We start from the raw sequence: 18,879 nt of genomic DNA on the forward strand, positions 1-18,879 counted from the left end.
TTTGAAATCCCATGGCATGTATCGCACCCTCGCCCCGCCCCCCCCTTTCTCAGAGGCTGAGGACCTGCTTAGCATCTCAGTTTAGTGCTTTTCACAAATAACTGCTGAGCACAGGATGGCTGTTTACAAAACAGGAGGGGATTACCCAAGGCAGAAGGGTTGTGCAACACTTCATCCTCCGTCGCAGCAGTCAGCAGTGGAAACCAGAGGAGGAAAGGGCAAGTGCTCTGAATCTCAGGGATTCATCTCCCACCCCGCATGCGACAAGACATACTGTGACCTGCTCAAAACAACATGGAACAAGGGGAAAAGCCCAGCTGGGATCATCAGTGGTGTCTGGAGGGGATAGCAAGCAGCACAGCCTTCTCTCAGCAGTTCTGGGCCTGGAAGGAAGGGCTGGCAATCACCCCCCACTCAATCATTTTCAGTAGCCAGTTCCTCTCAGTGGTGATATTGTGCTGAAAGAGCTGCAGGGACAAGACAGGCAAGGTTATAGATTATTCCTGACAGTGCCTCTCGTCCTGCTCAAAATGCACTGGATCCTGCCCAATCCAACTTTGCCTGCAGCCCCTTGCAGGACTTCCATTGCACAGGACCCTCTTCACCAAACTAGGACAGATGAAAGGCACCCTGAAGGTGCCAGCATCTGTGCCCAAGCTGCTCTGTGAGCACAAAGCATGTCCCAACACATTCCCCTGGCATGTGCCAGCAGGAATTTGCATGTGTAGCGACAGCTACCAGACCTCTCAGCTGCTTGATTCCCAGCTTTGTCAGCTAGGTTCCCCTACGGAGAACACCTTACTTTGAAGTGGAGGCATTTTCTACCTCTTTTTTCCACGAGCCACCCATATTGTAATAATGTATTGGCGTAGTACTGTCATGGTTGCCAGAGTAACCAAAGGCTGCAATATTGACCTCTTGGCACATATGGAGAGCTAAGTTCAAAGCAATGATTCCTGTGGTGGCATATCTCTGGGAAGGGACAAGAGAGAACATCTGTTTAGGATTTCGAACTCATATTTTTACAATACTGACACCAGGAACACCTTTACAGCTGGAACTAGCAGCTTCTTCCACATTCAATATAGCAAAAAAATATGTAAATAAAACAGGACAGGTGCATGGACAGCACTCCCAAAACTCAAACAAGGTGCATCTTATGAAAAGGTGCTGCAGAGGATGAGGGCTCATGGACATACAAGCTCTGGGTTGATAAAACATACAGCTCCATGGAAATCAGAAAGGTTCAAATGGAAGAAATCAGCACACTTTTTAACAAATCCACATCCATGACAGAGCCCATACAAGGTCTCTGCATCTCTGGCTTTTCCATGTGCTTCTTTGTGTGTATTCCCTGCTGGTGGTCCTTGTGTGATACCTCACTTTTGATCCATGCATTAAATTCCTGTCCCTGGCCTGTGTGCTACAAAACTGCCTTCTGCTCACACAAAGCTAACATGGTCATGTACAAAATCAAACGCTGCCTTAAAAGCCTTGTGACTGAGCAGCACAGCCACCATGCTCGCAAGCAGCTGAACACGCTCTCTGGTCTCCAAGCCTAACCGAGCACTTCGCACTCCTCGACTGGATTGTCCCACTTTGCACTTTCCAGACATTTTAGCAAGGAAATGTACTTCTTTTACAGCATTGCTTCAGCAGTCAGGGACTTCGCATCTAATCTTGGCCCCAGCCAAGAGTCAGTGCATAACCTTGGACAAGGTTATTTTACCACACCAGGCTTTCAAGCTTCTCCTGCATTTGTTGCAGATTATAAACATCCTAGTAGTGCCTGGCAGGCTTAAAGTTAATTAAAGATTGCACAGCACCGTCACAAAGATCTTCAGGACCAAAGACAAAGTATCATTAGATTCATTAATGAAATAATCTTCCATCGTGCAGTGAAGGGGAAATCTGCGCTCCAGAAGCAGCGGGCGTAACAGCCAGCCTCAGGCCAGAGATCTGTGAGAACGGAGTATTTCAAGGAATGCCAACCAAAATTCCTCTCATTTTACACTAGCTAGTTATCAGTAATGGTCTTCAGACAGGGAAAGCACAGGAACACATATGAAAAGGCTTATACTGCACAGATGCTCATCACTAGAGAACCAGCTTCTCTGAGGTCTAGAACTATGGACAGAAATATAATTCTAAAAAGGGATTTGAATGCAAAATGGCAAGGGGTGATGAGGCAGACTAGAATGAGAATAACACTGCAGTGCCGTGACAGGTGGGGAAAAGTCTTCCTTTTCTGGGTAGGAGCAGGGCTCCAAACCTGAAGCACCATGCTCTAGGAAAAGACTGCATTTGCTATGAGAAGAGACTAGCTAATGTAATGAAAAGTCTTTCCTTCCCCTTGCGTGGCACTGAAGCAGTAAGGCATAAGGGAAGACACGAACACTGATGCTTATGTCTGCTCTCCAGTAAGGTATTATACCCTGCTTGATGTGTTCAGCTGCAGCAGTTTGTACATCACTTCATAGGTAACATACAGGTTGAGAATACGTAGCCGAGAGACATTCCTGTTCCACTTCTGGGGCGGTTGGCACCAAAACCCCACTTTCATCTGTAAGAGAAAGGCAGAGAGATACTTAAGGCATGCCCATGCACACCAAACAGTGCCGTGATAAATATCCCTAAGTTAGCTGTGGCCTACTGCTCTGGGTGGGTGCTCAGAAGGACTCAGGAGAGTTCAGAGGAACAAAGGATCTCTTGGTCTTTTACACTCATTCCCATACACCTGTCTTCAACGTGGCTGAGACTGAGCTCTTTCTAATTAGTGAAAAATAAGGTCTCAGGTGCGTTAGGCAGCTCATTAAATATTTGAAAGATACATGATTATTAGAGCTATTGAATATGTCACTACAAATAACCTGGTTTCAACCTTCCCTCATTAAAGACATCTCATCTTATTCCTTGTTTTCAGCAATACTTCCTTAAGCCAGAGGAAATCCAGGGGCTTCAATGGGACAAACACCATCAGTGTATCGTTGTCATTGTTTTCCAGAGGGTTGGGCAGAGCTGATTCAGGGAATAAGAGATGGATACCGGTTCTCTCTCCCACATCTTTCTTGTGCTCTTTTACTGGAGCATCATTTAATCTGAGAATCAAAGCCAGAATTTGTCCAGTTTCAGTACCACTTTGTCCTGGTTTCAGCTGGGATAGAGTTAATTTTCGTCTTGGTAGCCGGTATGGGGGCTGTGTTTTGGGTTTAGGATGAGAACAATGTCGATGATACACTGATGCTTTGGTTCTTGCTAAGTAGTGCTAAGCTGTCTCTGAATAGGTGCTAAGTGGCGCTCACCCTGGTCAAGGACTCTTTCAGCTTCCCCTGCTCTCCCGGGTGCACAAGAAGCTGGGAGGGGGCACAGCCGGGGGGAGGGCTGACCCAGACTGGCCCAAGGGCTATTCCATACCATATGACATCATGCTCAGTATATAAGCTGGGGGAAGAAGAAGGAAGGGGGGGACATTGGGCATGATGGCGTTTGTCTTCCCAAGTAACCGTTACGCGTGATGGAGCCCTGCTTTCCTGGGGATGGCTGAACACCTGCCTGCCGATGGGAAGTAGTGAATGAATTCCTTGTTCTGTTTTGTTTGCGTGCACGGTTTTTGCTTTGCCTATTTAAGTGTTCTAATTTATTTTACTTCAATTATTAAACTGTTCTTATCTCAACCCACGAGTTTTCTCCCTTTTGCCCTTCTGATTCTCTCCCCCATCCCACTGGTGGGAGTGAGCGAGCGGCTGCGTGGTGCTTAGTTGCTGGCTGGGGTTAAACCACGACAGTCCTTTTTGGCGCCCAACGTGGGGCTCGAAGGGTTCGAGATAACAACAGATTTAATTGGAATGCGCTAGATCGAATTTATAGCTGTTATTGCTGTTTAGCTGTTAATCGGCAGGCTTCTGTTCTTGCCATGGGGCTTGCTTGCCTTACTGTATGTTAGAGGCATCTTACTGTGTTGTGCCTGGGAACATTTTGATAACAGCAATGGCCACGTACCCGGGCTGGCAGATGGCCAGGGCATCGCTGTTTTTCTGTGCTGCTGTACTGGACAGGCTGGAACTCCAGTGTCAACTCGAGTCGAAGGGACTGTGACCTGTGGACGAGTTCCTGCGGGAGCATGACACCCCAAAGCGTCTGTGGACGTGGATAATCCCGTGTCAGAGCAGCCCATGGAAATTAAGAGTGGAGCAGAGATCCACCTGCAGCCCATGGAGGACCCCATGCTGGAGCAGGTGGATGCCTGAAGGAGGCTGTGACCCCATGAGAAGCCTGTGCTGGAGCAGGCTCCTGGAAGGACCTGTGGACCCGTGGAGAGAAGAGCCCACGCTGGAGCAGGTTTGCTGGCAGGACTTGTGACCCTGTGGGGGACCCACGCTGGAGCAGTTAGTGAAGAACTGCAGCCCGTGGGAAGGACTCACATTAGAGAAGTTCATGGACTGTGCTGTCAGAGGGACCCCACGCCGGAGCAGGGGCAAGGGGAGGACTCCATTGCAGTGTTAAACCCTATAACCTGGCCCAAAGGGGCCAGGGGTGGAGACTGTAATGGAAATACCTTTAAATTGTTGTGACCCGGGATTTGAGTTGCATGTTATGGGAATTACTATAGCAGAAACCCCTTGTTGCTAGCCAGGCTAGGAGTAGGGGGAGGAGTTCATTGCAATGTTAAACCTAGCCCAAAGGGGCCAGGGGTGGAGATTGTAATGGAAATACCTTTAAATTGTTGTAACCCATGATCTGAGTTGCATGTTATAGGAACTACCATAGCAGGAACCACCTGAACCAATGGAGGAGAAGCCTTACAAGAAGCAGTGCAAGTGCAGCAGTGACCTGACCTGAGCTGGCTTTGGTGCCCAATAACTCCACGCAACACACCACCTCTCCTGTCCTGAGTGACCACTATCACAGATGGAGCCCAAAGTCATGGACTAAACGAGCTCAATGGACATTTTTGGGACAACAGGGGTGGTGGTTAAAGAGGATGTATTGGATAATGTAGGACCTGAGCATGATGTAAATGGTATGGAATAAGGGGTGGATACTGTCCTGGTTTCAGCTGGGATAGAGTTAATTTTCGTCTTGGTAGCCGGTATGGGGGCTGTGTTTTGGGTTTAGGATGAGAACAATGTCGATGATACACTGATGCTTTGGTTCTTGCTAAGTAGTGCTAAGCTGTCTCTGAATAGGTGCTAAGTGGCGCTCACCCTGGTCAAGGACTCTTTCAGCTTCCCCTGCTCTCCCGGGTGCACAAGAAGCTGGGAGGGGGCACAGCCAGGGGGAGGGCTGACCCAGACTGGCCCAAGGGCTATTCCATACCATATGACATCATGCTCAGTATATAAGCTGGGGGAAGAAGAAGGAAGGGGGGGACATTGGGCATGATGGCGTTTGTCTTCCCAAGTAACCGTTACGCGTGATGGAGCCCTGCTTTCCTGGGGATGGCTGAACACCTGCCTGCTGATGGGAAGTAGTGAATGAATTCCTTGTTCTGTTTTGTTTGCGTGCACGGTTTTTGCTTTGCCTATTTAAGTGTTCTAATTTATTTTACTTCAATTATTAAACTGTTCTTATCTCAACCCACGAGTTTTCTCCCTTTTGCCCTTCTGATTCTCTCCCCCATCCCACTGGTGGGAGTGAGCGAGCGGCTGCGTGGTGCTTAGTTGCTGGCTGGGGTTAAACCACGACACACTTGTTCTCAACCATGGAGGCAGCTGTGTGCTGTCAGATACATGACTGGCCATGTGAACTCACTTGAGGGCACTGACACACATTATGGCCCAACCCAGCAGCCTGGTTCCACAATATGGGGCACCTCACACAGACACACCAATAGTTCCTCCCTTGTAAGAAAAAGGCAGACAGCAGTGGCAGACAACCACTATTTTTCAGATAGAGAAGTGAGGCACAGAGAAATTAAATTACTTTCTCAAGTCAGAGTAAAAATGCATGTAGTCCTGTAACATTGGGATTGCCTGCCACTCCACCGAGCTGGAGATGGCTACCCAGCTCCCAGGTACAACATCTGTGAATGACTGGTAGAAATTCTGGCTCATACTGTGCCTGTGCTTGGCCATGAACTGCAAGAAAGTTATTTGATTACCTGAATTGATGGATCCTAGATGCTACATTTGCCAGGCAAGAAAGTCACATGCACATTATCACTCCTCAGCCTCTGCTTAATTGTTAAGGCTTTAGTAAGAATTCAGTACCTTATGATAACGTGGTGAGAGTCAATCATTTTCCCAAAGCGTTGGCTATGGACGGAGTAGCCATTGCCGACCACAATGCACCTTTGGCACCATAAACTGGCAAAAGAATAGATTTCAAGAGATGAAGTCCTTCTCTGACAAGTGTCTCCATCAGGTTAGATCAGCATCCCCTGAGGGCCTTTTTGATGTTCCTGGCTAACTCTTGGGGTGGCATCAGAGGAGCAAAGCCCTGACTAGTAGGACTGTGGCTCTATCCTAGCCAGTTGGGTCTTATCTTAGTGACCATAAGGCAATGCAATTCTATCAACATGCCAGGAAAATTGCAAGGGATCTCTAGTCAGCCAGAGGACACAAGACACTAAAGAAATTGAGTGAAAGTCAAGCTGGATACTCAGCAGACCGGTAACTATGAGAGTGAACCTCTGCTTGAGGCATGCAGTATATCGTGGAGAGGAAGAATGAGAGGCCACAGAATAATTCCTTTAATGAATTAGAGGAAAGAAGAAGGGCCCAAATGAAAGTGTTTGCCAACAGCTGCCACAGTCTACTTCACTTTCTGCCCTCCCTGAATGTGAACAGGCAGAACTGAGGGAGGCACCCAGCTTTCCAAGCCCTGGACTGTCACACTTGGGATGGAGTTAGAGCAAGAGACAATAGATAGGATGGGGCAATACTGAAAACAGAGATCAGGGTATGACAGAAGTTAAAGGGAGGAAGCTGGGATCTAGCAGCTTAAGTTCATCAGTATGAGAACTGCTTGAAAGAGCACGTTTAAAAGGGAGAGAAAGAGAAACCTACTGAGAGAGGAGATGAACAGTGACAGGAGCGAGAGGCAGAGAGGACTGTGAAGCTGAGCACTAAGGGTGAGAACTTCGAGTAGCTGCAGAAACCACAGCTCTCAACCCAACTATCACTTCCCTCTCACGCCTGCTCCCCCAACACCCATCTCCAGCCCAGCCTTTGTACTGGGCAAAGGATCCAGGCAGCTCCTGCTGTGGAAGAATCTGCAATGTGGTAAAAGCAGAGAAAACTGGAAGACAAGAAATTGAAGAGTCATCTTCAGGGAAAAAACGTGGCCCCACCACTGCCAACAGGCCAATTCTCCTTTTTCTTCTGCTCTAAAGAGATAGTCTTCATCCTTCCATGAAGTGCCAGGACACTTTACATGGGAGAGCCTGCTCAAACACCACTCTTGTCACATCCATGTGCCCAACCCTGTCCAAACTAAGGCATTTTTCCACATAAAAGGCACACACTTTATGACCAGCGCTACCAGCAACCAAAGCTGCTCTGTAGTACCTCACACTGAAAAAGGCACTGACCCACTCAGTATCTTCTCTCTGTTGGCATTTGGTAATTTCCACAGTGGCTCCTGCTTCATCCACAGGAGCATTGCTGTCAGCCTTCTGCTTTCCATCCCTCCTGGCACAGCTAGATCCTGGAGTTGAAGCACTTCCCCTTCCTCCATCACCATCATCCTGAACTACGAACTTTTCTCAAAAGCATGCCATCCAGTCAGTCAGATTTCCCCTGCTGCACCCTGGTGCCCAGCTGTATTTCCATCTCCTCTGCAGCACTCAAGGCTGCCCCATAAGGGGGAGGCTCTCCAGCTGCACAGTGTCTGTCCAAGACATGACAATGCTGGGGGAAGAACATTGCAATACCTGAGCTCTACAGCCTGAAAGGCAGCTTACAGAACCACAGAACTTTTCAAGCTCTCTTCTAAAAGGTCTGTCCATGAGCAAGTATAAGGATTTGCTGGTCAGGAAAGGCTTCTAGTGAGATTCAAACCTACGAAGAGAGATTTGGAGAGGCAGCAGTTTAGGGATGAGTGGAGCAGTCACAGCAGTATCAGACACAAGGACTAGGGCAGCTGAAGCAGACTGCATAATGAAGAGCTTTGGAAAGCTACTGAGCTATCCTGAAGTGCTTCCTAGAAATGACCCACATCTTTTAAATACAGTCCTTAGCGCTGTTTCTAATCCACCTTCTGAGCAGCAGTGACAGCAAAATCTCATTTCCCTCCAATTCTGGCCCCCTAGGTTTGTTTTTTTTTTTTATGCATGCATCTGGATTGCATCATTCTGCTGGCCTGTTGACTCACTTGTAATGGTGTCAAGATGCCATTGTGCAACAGTTAGCTGAATTTATCTCTATTTCCCTTCCTGCGTATCTGCACATAAACCCCAGGCTGCCAGTCTCCACCCATCAGCAGCCACTGACACATTGATTCATCTCTCAACAGAATTCCCCAAATAAATGAGACATGGCTAACAAGGACAAGAGGAAATGGCCTCAAGTTGCACCAGGGGAGGTTTAGGGTGGATATTAGGAAAAATTTCTTCACCAAAAGGGTAGTCAGGCACTGGAGCAGGCTGCCCAGGGCAGTGGTTGAGTCCCCATCCCTGGAGGTATTTAAAAAACGGATAGATGTGGTGCTTAGGGACATGGTTTAGTGGTGGGCTTGGCAGTGCTAGCTTAATGGTTGGACTTGATGATCTTCACAGATCTCTGGAGAACTAATGCCAAAGTTAGGTCAAGATGTTCAGGACTTTGAACAGCTTGAGTTTTAGAAAATCATTGGCCGCAGGTAAGCCTCATTCATTCCTCTAAAGACAGGCAATGAATAGCACTGTGGGACGTCCACAAGGCACTCTGAAAGTGACCATCAGCACCAGGGGATCTCTGCTGCAGTCCAGCTAAGGCACCTCCAGGCTCACTGATGCTGTTTCATCCTCCTGCTTTTCTGTCTGCCCTGCCCTCAAGTCACTGCCAGGCAGAACACAGCCCTCCAAGTCCCCAGGGATTCACACCTTATTGGGGGAGCTGTTTCACATCCAGGTTTTATCCTGGAAGGGTGGTTGCCTATTCTTCCCACAATAATGAATTGTCCCCCACCACTAGCCCAGACCACAGTAGCACTGAGGTCAGAAAAGGGAAGAAGAAAAGGTAACTTACTCAATGTGACTTTCACGCGAGTTCACCACAGAGTAGTACAGGTTCTGCATGCAAAGACCTGCAGAAGGCCATGGAGAGGCTGACACGGGCAGAGCAGCCTGCATGCTGCAGCACTACAGCTAGGACCACCCCACTGCACAGCCCACAGGACCTCACCCCCCCGACAGCATCTCTGGAGCCCCTGCAGCCATCAGACTGCAGAAGAGCAGACCGTGTTTCAGAGTTTGGAGCCTCCAAGTGGCTGTATTTGAGTTAGCCCCTTGCTAGACAAAATTAAACAGGGCATTCTGGTGATGAACTACTAAATGCAGCATCCTTTTCCCCAGCAGCTACGGACACTTGCTTGCAAGCTCAAGCCTCACAGCGCTCCAGAAATCGCTCACATCCATCTGCAAAATGACAGGGCAACAGTGCAGAGAGGGGAAGGGACTGACCATGGCGCGCTCTGAGCCAGACAAGCCCTTGGCCCCTTGGCACACTCCCCGTGGGGCTAGCCTGGCCCCAAAGCCTGGCTCCCCTTCCCTGCACCAACAGCCTTCCTGGCTGTGCCCGCTGCTGGGGTGAGCTGTGCAGTCCCACAACGACAGCGTGGGCTCCCTCGCTCCTTTCTCTCCACAGCTGTCAGCTGGCTGCTCCCCGGGATGTCACAGGGGACAGGGGACCGTGAAGGCCTTCAAACAGCCCCTGTTGCACAAAGTGATCCGTTATCATGCCCAGAGGACAAAAGCCTTTGCTGAGGACAGCAAAGGCTCGCAGCAATAAGAAGAAATCTACATGCAGGAGAAATCCTCCAGGATCCCAAAACCAGGGCTGCTTCCCAGGCTGATATCAAGAGGTTCATGCCAGAGAAAAGACTAGCCAAAAGCAGTTCAGTACCATGGACGATAGCTTGTCTGAGCAGCTCTTCGCCTTGAGCAAGGCACTGTGCTGATTCAGAGCATGAGCTCAGCTCACCCCGAGTGCCCGGCTCCACATGGGTGAATCTGGGACTGTGGATGCAGAAGGGAAAAAGTTCTCCATCATTTGCACCCATCTAACGAGTATGACTGGTCACATCTTGGTCATTCAGCAGCAGTGATTCCTTCTGTGACAAACAACCAGCCTTTCAATGATGGTATGAAAGAATAGAATTGTGTTTCTTTCTCTCGGAGGGAGATAACAAGCAGTTACATACGCTCGTACAGCCACTGTATCAGTGGGTCTCTCCTGGACCCCCAGCCGATTACTTCTGGGCTGATACACACATACACACAACACAGGTAAACACCCAGCTCTGGACCTTAATCCTGCAAAGATCGCAGCAGTATTTATCAGAGAGTGACTGCTAGACCTCCCCCACACACAGAGGAATTTAATTTGTGTATCACAGAAGCACATTAACCCTGCTCTATCCTCCCACAGCCCCGTGCACACATATCACACAGGATGCAGGCCTTGCACGAGCGTTCGCAAATATTAACACTTTCGAAAGAAGCTAATCCTCCTTTGCCCTTGCTGCAGAAGCAGCATATTGGGTGGGCATAGGGGAGAATTCACTTTACAATTCCGTAAAACAACAAAAAGATTTTTACACTTTGGGAAAAAAGTCACCTTTTAGATCTTTTCTACTCTCCACACCCCCAAAGACATCCAAGATGATTTTCTAAAAATATACTGTCAAAACAGGCACAGTTAAAGCCTCTCTGGAGAAGCCCAGCTTTGCTAGTGAAAAACACGAGTGCAAAGCTTGTGCACAGAAGAGCTGTATGCGGTGGGGCCATTTTCAGGAGGGGGCTCAGCATTTGGGAAATACAGCTGCTGGAGCAATCACCGTGACTAGGGCCCGTGCTCCCATTGCTGATGCCCATGGGTCAGGAGCACATGGAAGTCACCCCCATCTCAGTCTGTGGGGACACCTAAGGCTGCGTGTGTCTGAATTATGGAAACATGTCTCCTCCCTCTGCTCTTCTGTCACTTCCCATTTTTGGGGTCTCTCCAGTGAAGACATCAGTGGCCAGGAGGGTCCTCTCCTTCCATAGAGCCCCAGCCCAGCAAGGCCCTAGGGCAGGGGGACACAGCCATGAGTGCTGGCTGGGAGATAGCAGGGCTCAGCATGCACTGAGGTTTTCTTACCTACGCAGAGCCAGATCACCAGCTTTTTCCACTGGAAGAAGGCAAAGAAGAGCCTCCCTGCTACAGATCTGGCATTCGCGCTGTCTCCATGCACATCCTGCAAAACAGTGGAGACGATACCAGTCAAAAACAGGACTGATAAGCTTTCAGCTGGCACTTTTGCAGAGACAGAGAGGCTGGGTGCCTGTCCCGCAAGCGTAGACTTCCCGATGCCATGCTTCCATCCCTACAGCGTTGGTCCCCCCCATGCTCTGTCTGCTGACCACCCCCCCACCCCGTGCACAGAGAAGAGCAGCTATGCTGGGTCAAGCCCTTCTCTCACTGTTTTGCTGGGTGCTCTGGCCAGTTGAGGCAGTGGATAAGCACTCAAACTCCCTGCCAGCATAGGCAGGTCTCACCCATACCCCGAGCCCCAGAAGCAGGCTCTGAACCAGAAACAGTGATCAGGATCAGTGCAGCTCATCCCACCACCTGCACAGGACCCAAGGTCACGGCTAGCATATCCAATAAGCACTGGAGGTACCTAACCACTTTGCCAGGGACGTTTCCTTCTCACAGCCCCACAATTTGTTCCTCCAACAAGGGAAAAGAGAGCTCGCGAAGTGCTGCTTTGACTGCCAAGCAACAAAGTCCTATGATCAATCGTCATAAGCCATGGAGTTTGTAGTGTTTAGGTGTCTGAGTTTGACTGACAGCCTTAATTATATAGGAACAGCATCATAGCTCAAAGAGACGATTGCTGGTTCAGGCTGGTGAAAAACAGGAACAATATGCTCCTCTCTTAGAGGGATGGTACAGAAAGTGAGAGCTCAGCTTACACATCTGATGGTGATCGTCTAATTATCCTCAATGAGCTAGACACAAATCCCAGCTCAGCAGGAGGAAGTGCTCTGTGGTGCTCTCAGTCCACCCCTCTTCACCCTATACCCTGGCCTGGAAAAAGACCTTTGCAAGGCCAACAAATCCATCCAAGCAGATCCTTCTGCTCACTGCCACCCAGCTGGAGCACCACTGCCCTCTGAAACCCAGGGCTGGCAGCTGCTGCTTCCCCTGGCCATGCCAAGGAGCTCCAGTGATGCCCCAGCTGTGGGCAGCACCCGCACTGCATCTGGGCTGGCCTTAAATGTGAAGTCCTGGTAAGCCTGGTGTGCTTTGGGAAGGCAGGGTGGTTTTTTGGGTGGATGGATTTACTTAGGCGAAGGGTATTGGGAGTGTTTCCCAGAAAGATCTTAAGACAGAGGTGTAGAAAGAGGTAGTTCTTCTCTTCTGCCTTCAGACATACTGCGGGCATGGGAGTGGGTTGAGTGGGTGCCCTTCACAGGTTGCTTCCTTTGCTTAAAAATACAAGGAAGGAAAGAGTTCTCCACTTTTCCTGCAGGCAAGCCTTGCAGAGTCACACTGCACTCTCACTTATAAATGGGGTCTCCCTTTCTCCTGCTCTGTCGAACTTTGCAGTCAAAACTAGATGCAATGCTTTCAGTGTCTAACCAGACTTAGAGAGAAAAACTTCAGGTCTGAGCAGCAATTGGGTACTTGCAACTTCCCATCCCTCTCATCTGTCCTTGGAGTTAATATCAGCCTGGCACATGTAGGAGTTTCTTGCTGTTTTCTGCTGCTGCGCTTTCCCCGGGGGCAAGCTAAAGCCAAGGGAGGGAGAGCAGGTACAAGGAGTCCCATAATCAAATACAGCAACCACAGGGGATTAATTTAGCATTTTGCTCTTAAGTGAAGGAAAGAGGCAGGGTCAAGGCAGGTAGAAGATCCCTTTTCCTTCTTATTCTTGAGACATGATCATCTGAAACCAAGCCATTGCATCTGTCCTGCATGTGGACTGGAGCAGGAGGTGGAGGACAAGCAGTTTGAGTGAAGGTCTCTTGTTGCTTGACAGAAATGCAACTCAGTTTCTTCACACAGCCAGGGCTTTCACTGGCACCTCCCTCCTTGCATGAGCAAAATAGTCCCAAAAGCCTGCATGCATATATGCACTCATTCATGCAAAATACATCCTGGCTGCCAAAGGGTTTCATTTGCCCATTTCTACTTCTCTCAAGCCTTTTAGGATTCTTTTCACAGAGGCCTTTTCTTTTTCTGTGTGATATATATTTTTTTTTTCCTCCCTTCCACTTTAATTAAAGTATTTGTCTCCACAGCAGGAAATGTAAACTGTGCAGCAGACAATCTTAGTATACATTTTAAAAAAGGAAAAATTATTTAACAAAGCTATTATCTTCAGATATGCACAGCAGCAATCACTAGCCCTGTTCCTAGAAGCCAGAAAAATCAAAGAAAAAAGGGAGAAGAGGGATGCTACTCCCTTAAAAGCTAAAAAAAAGTGATGAACAAGTTTTTAATTCTGTGCCTAGAAATTAAGGGTCAGATTTTTGGCAAAGAAAAAGCCATTCCTCTTAGCAAAATGCAGGAGCCTTTCCCTAAGAAACTCCAAGAGCTGAGGAGTAGCTAAATTCTTTTGAAAATCTGCTGCTCAGTATTCTCACTGAAGAAGGGCTGGCTGCTAAGCACTAGTGAAAACCTCATTTTGTCTAAGTTTAATTGGGAGCTGAGTGCTGCTGAAGATGTGGTCTGCGTCATGTGTGCTGACTATATCCTGGGTTTGGAAATCAGCCCTTAGTGCCTGTGCTGTATGCTGTTCTTGGCTGCACGGGCGATCTGAAGGGGAAGGAGCCAATTTACTACTCTGTGCCTCAGTTTCTCCACTTGCAAAATGAAGATTATCACAGTTCAGGCTACAAATCTAAAATCATTGGCATAGAGCTGCAATGATGAGTCACTGCAGCAGACCAAGAATAACACGAAAATACCTAAAGAAATGAGGCACTCTCCATTCTTCAGAGAGCAATTGATTAGTTGAGCTATATTGTGATTTTTGTACATCAGAGACTGCAAACTTGAAAAAAAAAATGGCCTAGAAAATAAGAATGCATTTTTGCTGACTCTTTCCCTCTTCCCACACCACTCCCAGCCTCTGCCTCCCCTGCTCCAGGAAAAAAAAAAAAAAATTAAAAATCAACTTCCCAAAATATTGTTTCTCTCACATCAGCCCAGCAGGAGAGGCAGAAATCAAATTATAACCACTGAAATAACCATCAGCACTTAGTGCCAGGAGGGTGGGTGGAGACATCGGAACATTTTGCTTTAGGTTTCCAAAAAAAAACCAAAAAAACCTGTCTTTATTAAAATAAACAAGTGCAAAAGAAGAAACAGAAAGAAAATCAATCAATCAGCTGCATTTACAACAGGGAGATATTAAGCAAAGAGTGCTCCATCCAGAGACACGGACGAGAGCTGCAGGAACCAGACCCCCTCTGTCCTTCTGTCTTGGATGAGGTTTTTTGTCCCACCTCTCCCGATTCTGTGCTTTCTCTCCTGGATATATGTCTTGTTGCTTATGGAAAAGTCCTAGAGAGAACTTTTTCCTACAGGGATAACAGGAGGACGAAAAGCAGAACCATCCACCTCGTGTACACCAGATGATAATTCAAGACGACCTCTGTGAAGGGGATCACACTGTTTTCAATACCTACAGGATCTGGCAATAATTTGGGCAGAACTTGCTGGGTTTATACGTCTTCAATTCTTTGTAGATAAGAACAGATAAATACCAGGATTGTCACATCTAGATATTTTTACAGAGTTTCTCTCCTGCAGGGATTATTTCAGGAAAAAGCATGTGCTATATAGAAATGCTGTTGCAGCCTTTCTGTTCATCCCTACGGCTCTCCCTGGTTTTTGGCTAGAGGATCATTTACTTCAGGAACCAGCAAACTAACAAATTTACTTGCTCTCTTCCAAAACCCAGCTGCCAGCCAGCAGGCTGTTATCATGCAAGACCCGCACCCGGGCTTGATTCCGACCGGTGTGTATTTGAAGACCATCTCTCTGCCTGTGTGATCTCAGAAGGCGAAGACAGACGATGTGGCAGCAAGGGGGTCTGAGCGAGCCCAGGGCACGGGTGGCTTTCCTCAGTCCACCCAGGCAGATGCATTTGGGGCACATTGGCTTACAGGTGCTACTGCCCAAATTAGCCCTAGACCTACCTGTCTTGCTGCCTGGCTGAGCACAGCTGGTCACTCTGGGGAAGGTGTGTTTGGGCCTATGCAGAGAGGGGGAATGGCTTCAGGGCCCCCCCCATGTATGGCTGTGAGGAACCACTGCACAAAGCATCCACTGTGCATTTTGGAAGATGCCAGCTCACGAACACATGCAGAGGCCCACGTCGCTGCACTATATGTACTTGTGTCCCCTCCAGTCCCAAGGAGACAGGGCGATCCTCCAGCAGCAGCTAGCAGCTCGGATTCAAGGCTTTGCCCTAGTTGGGGACAGCAGAGCACTGGGTATTGCCATCCCCCAAACCTCCCTCCACACCTTGTCCCTGGAAAGCCACCGCACCTGCAGCATTTTCGCCTCCACGGAGGAGTTAAAAATCCAGTTGAGTTGCAGAGGAGGCTGAGGCGGTTTTGCGCTCCTGCAGTGCCATCAAGTGCTTTAGGTATGCACTGCAGACACGCTCCTGGATGACAAAACTTGCAGGGGCCAAGGAGGCACTGGCGAGAAAAACCTCAGTGTCCCTGGGTGTCCCTGGGGATGTTATGTCTCAGTTGCTGGCACTGACCACCCAGGAGTGGGAAGTCTTGTGACCACCACCACCACATGCACACCAAGAGGCGGTCGCAGGGCAGCCCAGTGCCATGATGTTCTCTGGGTGACCAAATGTTTCAGCAATCTTGACATCCTTCAGCACAGGACTGAAATCAGCCCCATATCCTACAGGGCTGTTGAAGGCTACCGAGATCTCAGAGGGGAATAGCAGAAGATCCCCCAGCAAAGGAGCTGTGGAGTGGAAAATGGGGATTTTTGCCCTCTATTTCACCTGGAAAATTCCCCATCCTGGACATTTCCCAGCAGGCCCTTCTTGCTGCTTAATAAACCCCGCTCCAGCCATGGCAGGTCCTCAGCTCCTGTCAGCAGGCGCTGTACCATGTTGTTAAGTGAATCCATGGGAGAGAGCACTCATCAACACCACCAGCAAACGGCCTCACGATGCCTTGACAGCACCTATGGCGACAGCTGCAAAGTGCCCTGATCAGCGATGGCAGCAGCGACTGGCAAGCACAACGTGGTCTCCTGCCACATCGGGAGACCTGGGAAGGGGACGTCCAGCAGCAGAGTTGGGGACAGAGAAGCCCTGCACCGTGCACAGCGTGAGGAGGGCACAGCTGCACATGGCTGGCAGCACATGGGGCTGCTGGTGTTACTGCATTCCCTTTGCTTGCTGCTGTCTGGCTCCCTGGTGGGAAAAGGCACCTAGGGATGCTGCAGCCATGTCTCTTGGGAGCCAGACCTGTTCGCATCTCCTCTGTGGTCAGCATGGGTCCTGCCTCTCCACAGGGCTACCACTGTCATTGCACGGCCTGTTGCCTTTTCCCGTTCCCCTAGTCTCCTCCAAAGCATGACTCCAAATGAAATCCTCCTTCAATCCTCATGTTTTCTTCCATTGCTCTGATGACAGCTTCCCAGCCCAAAGCTTTGGCAATTCATCCTGCCCTCCGCAGCTCCGGCCTTTCTTCCCCCTGAGCTTCAGGCAAGCAGCAACATATGCAAGCAAGCCCTGGAGCCTAACCAAGCCCTAGCCTATTCTGCAAGGAAAAAATGAGCAATTGCAAGGGAAAAATGGGCTAATGCAAGAAAACCCCAACCATTCTGGGCAGAAGCCCTGCAGGGCAGGTAGAAGAGGATGGATCCACATGCACTGTCAGGCTCAGGCAGAGACGATGGCTCTCACAGCACACGCTGTCCCATGTCCCCCCAGCTTGTGGTACAGCCTGACACAAGCAGAGGCGAAGATGCACATGTCACGAAGCCCCAGTGTCCCCTCCAGTGCTCCCTGTTCTGGAGCTGGAGCCCAAAGCCCTCACAGCTCTCCCTGCCTGCCTGCAACACATCCTGGAGCAGAGACTGTCCCAGCAAGCACTAAGCCTCTGGGAGGACAGACCAGGAGGAAACGGCTGGAGAGCAATGAGAGGAAAAGCCTTTCAGGGCTTGTTCTGCTTGTGCCTTGGAAAGGAGACTGCAGCCGGGTCCAGCCCTGCACGCTTGGGGCCAAAAAGCAGATGCTGTGAGCAGCACTGCTGCAGGGACAGACACAGTGGCAGCATGGGGCACTCCTGGCTGCATGGCCCTTGTTTCTGGCTCTTGCACTCACTAAGAAAATAGAAATAAAACAAATGAAGTAAAAAATTTAAAAAAGCACCAGAGGGAAGGAAAGTGTAGCGGTCTGATGGCAGCCGGGGTGCACAATGCAGGGCACACTGCTGGCTAGCTGTGCCAGGGCTCCGAGTTGCGAAACCAACTGCTAAAATAGCCATGGCCTGAAATAGCTTTTCTTCTGTGAAAAGGAGGAAAATAAGGCCTGGCGTTAGGTGAGGGCAGGCAGGAGCACAGGGGCTGCTCGCAGTGTGCAGGGCCTCCTCCTCCAGGCCCCTGCTTTTTCCTCCTGCCCTGCCAGCCCGGGCAGCCGTGTGGAAGGGGACCTCTGCCAAAACGCAGCCCTGCCCTGTCCCCCGCACCGCGGAGGCCTCCCCTGTGCTGCCAGCTGTGCTCTGCGGTTCCCTGCCTTCGCCATCCCCGAAACGAGAGGCCCCTGGGGCTGCTGCCAGGGAGGGGTTTGCATTTGAGTCCCCCGCATGCTCCAGGCCGGCCTGCAGCAGCTTTAACACTTTGGGGCTAGAAGGGGGCCTTCTCCTTCCTCACCACCCAGCTCGCATCCAGGTGGCCTCAGTCATGGTGGCCTTTATGTCCCCAGAGTGACAGCCCCCCCCCGGCCGGTCACAGCTGCGAGGCACCAAGCACCCAGCAGCCCCCACAAGCCCGGCAGCCATTTTTAGCCCTGTACCATGCAGGCCCGTCCCCATTTCCCTGCCCTCACCGGACACTGCACACCCCGGGCAGGCACGGCCACAGCGGGATGAGCTAAGGCCACCACCGTGGTTTGAACGGCCCTGGCTGCCGGCCATCCTCACCCCAAGCCAGCGGGACATACCTCTGCCATGGGCCCCCTGCGCATTCCCTGGGCTGGGGGATGAAATCTCCAGAGCTGATGAAACTGGCCCACAGAGGTGGGTGGCTGGAAGGATTTGTTTTTTCTGAGAAGCTGCTTTTTCAGGCTGTGTACCTGCTGCAGCCTCAGCGAGGGGTTCCCTGGACAGGGGAGGGTAAAGGGGTGAATCGCCACCCCACCGCAACACCCAGTGGACAAGAGGAGGGGTGAGGTGGGATGGGGGGGACCATGTTTCTGTGGAGAAACTCAGCCAAAAACCTTCCTCCATCAAAGCTTTTTTCACAGAAATTTTGACTTTTTAATCCAGCTAACAAGGAACCGAACTATTTAGGCTGAAACTGTTATAATTAGCTTTGGCGATGCTCCCACATCAGTGCCTAATATGTTCCCATTCCCTTGCACACTACAGGTCTCTAGCTGGAATACCTTCACTGCAATACGTGGCTTTGGCCCCGCCATGTTCAGTTATTACTTTTTAATGAAAAAAAAGATATTTGGGAGAAAGTAGGTTCTTTGCAATCAAAT

The 18,879-nt window shown here is 49.8% G+C and overlaps 1 pseudogene across 1 annotated transcript; it reads right to left on the minus strand.

Moving 5' to 3' along the window:
- Positions 1 to 368: 368 nt before the first annotated feature.
- Positions 369 to 18,345, minus strand: LOC309597888 (CMP-N-acetylneuraminate-beta-galactosamide-alpha-2,3-sialyltransferase 4-like; annotated as a pseudogene). The gene is made up of 10 exons: positions 18,337 to 18,345; positions 11,280 to 11,376; positions 9,168 to 9,225; positions 7,874 to 8,000; positions 7,176 to 7,239; positions 6,210 to 6,305; positions 2,899 to 3,098; positions 2,435 to 2,556; positions 826 to 972; positions 369 to 467 (listed from the first exon to the last, which is right to left on the minus strand). The product of its transcript is annotated as a CMP-N-acetylneuraminate-beta-galactosamide-alpha-2,3-sialyltransferase 4-like (transcript).
- Positions 18,346 to 18,879: the final 534 nt, after the last annotated feature.

The sequence above is a fragment of the Platalea leucorodia genome (assembly GCF_965183815.1).
Source record: "Platalea leucorodia genome assembly, chromosome: 15".
In the NCBI taxonomy this organism is placed as follows: domain Eukaryota; kingdom Metazoa; phylum Chordata; class Aves; order Pelecaniformes; family Threskiornithidae; genus Platalea; species Platalea leucorodia.